Raw genomic sequence first — 3,942 nt, forward strand, 5'->3', positions numbered from 1 at the left:
TCAAATTTTGTTACAATATTCCTTAAAGAATAAGGAATCCAAAAAAAAAAACGGTGTGCGATTCCGAGTTCGAAAGAGGGAGATATGATCGAAACAAGCCCAAGTGCTCCGTATTCGAACCTGCTCCTATGAACTCCAACTGAATTGAAGTTTTGGGGAGACCTCACTTCCTTCCTTTAGCATGATGTGAGCAACTAGGGAATTGACCATGACGACACTCCAAAATGAACTACACACTCGCACTACATTGGACCGCAGATGAACCTACACAAGGCTCGAAAACCGATCAAGCCCAAGAGAAGGGTTATAGCGGTGCCAAACGGAAAAAATTGGGTGCATGTGACACCCCTAAGATAAATGCAAGTGTCGATGGACAAAATTGAGGGTCTACAAATACGCCCCTCTTAAGTAGAATGAATGAACGAGTGAAACGCAAGTGCAAAGTGCAAACAATGAATGAGTGAAATGAACTCTAGTGAAGAATTCAAATGACCAACAATTTTGTCCCCACATAACAATAAAGAAGGCTAAGGGAAATGAGTCATGCTGACCGAATGGACTAGGGGATCCAGGCACAATGCCGGAGAAAGCTAAAGGAATCTAGACACGATGCCAGAGAAGACTAAAGGAAACCGGACGCAATGCTGGAAAAGATCAAGAGATCTAGACATAATGCCGGAGTAGACTAAAGGAAAAGGGATCAAGTCCGGGCGAGTACTAGAGAACCCAAGGAAATCCGGGCACAATGCCGGAGAAGAGATCGTATCTGGGCGAGTACCTAAAAAGGGGTAGAATCCGGGTGAGTATCGGAAAAGTGTCCAGGCGACTATGAGGAAAGGGTCTGGGCGAGTACCGAAAAATGGTCGAATCCGGGTGAGTACCAGAAAATGGGTAAAATCAAGGTGAGTATTGAAAAAAGGGTAGAATCCGGGTGAGTACCGGAAAAGGGTCCGGGCGAGTACCGGAAAAGGGTCTGAGCGAGTACCGGAAAAGAGTCCGGGCGAGTACCGAAAAAGGGTCTGGGTGAGTACTAGGAAAAGAGTAGAATCCAGATGAGTACCGGAAAACCCAAAAAAACTAGCCAAGCACAACAACACAAAGAAAGAGGGTGTATGCCCCAGTATAAACATGAGAACACCACTAAAAGATTCAAATAAGCAAGAAATCAAACATCTCAATCACGAAAGATGAAAGGGTATGCCTCAGGGTGACGTCTAGAAAATGCCAAGAAATGACAAGCGAAAAAACAAGAACACCACTAACAAAATGGAAAAAAAGGGGGTATGCCCCTGTAGGATAACTCAGAAATGTGACTAGAGGTGAAAAGAAAGGGTTATGCATCAGTCTAAGATATCCATACCATGTCAGAATCCCATAACCGTACATATGGTCAAAATCAGAGAGTTGAAAACATCACAAACATTCATCCTATAACAACATCGACTTTATTCCGCAACATCCAATATCCACAAAAAAACTGATAGGGGGTATGCCCCAGTGTGCACATATGATATGCAAGTGCCTCGGTAAAAAAAAAAACTCTGACATATATCACTGAAGACCTAATCGTCTGGATAAGCAAATATGACAAAGTATGGGGTATGCCCCAGTGTGCACACCCACTGGGTCGACGAATACGCATGAATCTTATCCCGGGCCATTTCTCAAAAGCAAGCTGCTATATGAAGAAACCAAGCTGAATGTGGGGGCCTACTCAAACATTGATGCCAAGTGTCGCTTGGTGAAATAGGTTGCCTACGTCCTAGTGTAAGAACTGATGCCAGCATGTAAGGATAGGGGTATGCCCTAGTATGAATATAACAAACCAGCAAACGGAGGAGGTCTTGGACAGTCTCAACTCTCTACATTATCTGTCTCTGATCTTGGACCAAAAGCGAAGAAACGAAACGGAAAAGCAGTATGCGATCCTCGATATCCCTCAAGAAATGGAGTCCTGTCGGCATCTTGTACTTCAATCAGTAGACGGAGCTTGTCCGAATGAAATGCGTCGAAGCAAACACGAGATCTCATGGTCTCAGGGTGATCTTACTACTCAGACCGTAATGAAGGCTAGAGGTAAAAGGTGAATGAAACGATGGGAAACAAAGACCCAAATACCCAATAGATAATGCTAAGGCTCTGTGTGCGCAATGTCAAATATCGGAGGACCATGTGAGTAAGGTGACTCAACCCTACATTCAAATGAACAATGTCCAACGACAGGTAATGTGCACCAAAGAACGCGTCGTTCATGAAGCGAGACGACGATCGGCGATGGTAAAAGAAGACAAAAAGGGGTAAGACGAATGATGAATGGGTGTAGAAGAAAATGAAGAAACAAGTTGGGATAGAAGTGTAGCAATGTGTGATAATGACGAACAACTCATCCTATGAATGCCAAATCGAAGCAAGTCACTGTATGACAAAAGTGGTGATATAGATAATTGAGAAAATAAAGGCTATGCTTAATTAAGAAAAACACCCAAAAGAGGGGGTGAATTGGGTTTTTTAAATTCTTTTCAATAACAACAAGTTCAAACACAATATAAACAAAATAAAGAGATAGAGTTAGAGAATTCAAACTCGGGTTTTATAGTGGTTTGGCACTTCCTTGCCTACGTCCACTCTCCTTGATCTCCTAACCGAGTGAGAATTCCACTAACTTGAAGCTTCAACCAAGTTTCTAATCTTCTTACACTTGGATTCCAGCTCCAATAGGCTCTTACATAATCTCTTCAAGATTCAAACCTCTTTAAGGCTTTAACACTCGGTTTTTACAAGAATGAATCCCTCAACCTAGCTTAAGGATAGCTCAAATACAAGACAAGGCTAGGATGACACATAAGAGTGCACTAAAGGATATGCAAGTGATGATTTAATGCACTAAGAAAAAAATGAGAGTTTTTTGGTCAAGAACAGGTAGGTAGACAATTGATTGCAAGTGTTCTCTTATCAATGAATGAAGTGGAGCTCTCAATTAATAGGTTTCTAAGCTTGGGAGCCAAAAACAGCAAAAGGTAACCTCGACTGGTCGAGCTAGGGGTCGACCGGTTCACTAACCGTTGGAGCATTTAATGCTTGACAGGTTACCGTTGCCTCGACCGAGAAGAGAAGGCTATTGGAAGAGAGAAAATTTTGTGCACCCCTCGATTGGTCCTCGACTGGATAAGGGCAACCGGTCGACTAGTCGATTGGTTCCCCAACCGGTTGAGCCGGTTGGCCATAGCCTCAACCGGTTAAGCCTTTTGGCCTCGAAAACCTATCTTTTTCAATTCCTTTCTTTTCTAACACTTAGGCAAGGTTTTTAGATGAATTATTATGTCAATTTTAAAACATTTTGCCTAAGGTACATTTGTTAAAACTCGGGTTTTAATGAAATCGAAGTTTTAAAGAATAAACCGAGTTTTCTAAGTTGCATGAAATGGTATGAAAATCCTAACTGCACTCATGCATTTATCTTACATTAGTTTCCTATGATCACAAGTCTTCCAAACGTCTCAATCTTGTATCCATTTGGTCCTTTGATGAATTTTCGAGTTTATGCCTAAGATTCTTAACCATTAAACCAATTAGTCATTTAACCATGGTTTGTTATCATCAAAATCCGATTAGGAGAACCCTTGGGCTAACAATAATGATCCAAGGAACCTAGTGCAAAGGAAACCCAAACCTCACTTCCAATATGTCTCCCAGATCCATGGAGAAAATGATCGTACAATGCTCTCACCGATTCTCAGAAGAAGAATAAGTTTCTCAAACCCAAAATGACATTTAATGATCAAATCGTGATACTGTCGGCAAACCATGCAAAACCCAAATATTAATGACATGAACATCGAACAAGCACAAGTTTTTATTTTTTTTTTATTTTTTTGCGGAACAACCAACAAAGTAAGCCAACAGTCATACCAGCATGATCTAACAAATGTACCTCAAATCCCA

Source organism: Vitis vinifera, chromosome 11 (assembly GCF_030704535.1).
Source record: "Vitis vinifera cultivar Pinot Noir 40024 chromosome 11, ASM3070453v1".
Taxonomy (NCBI): Eukaryota; Viridiplantae; Streptophyta; class Magnoliopsida; order Vitales; family Vitaceae; genus Vitis; species Vitis vinifera.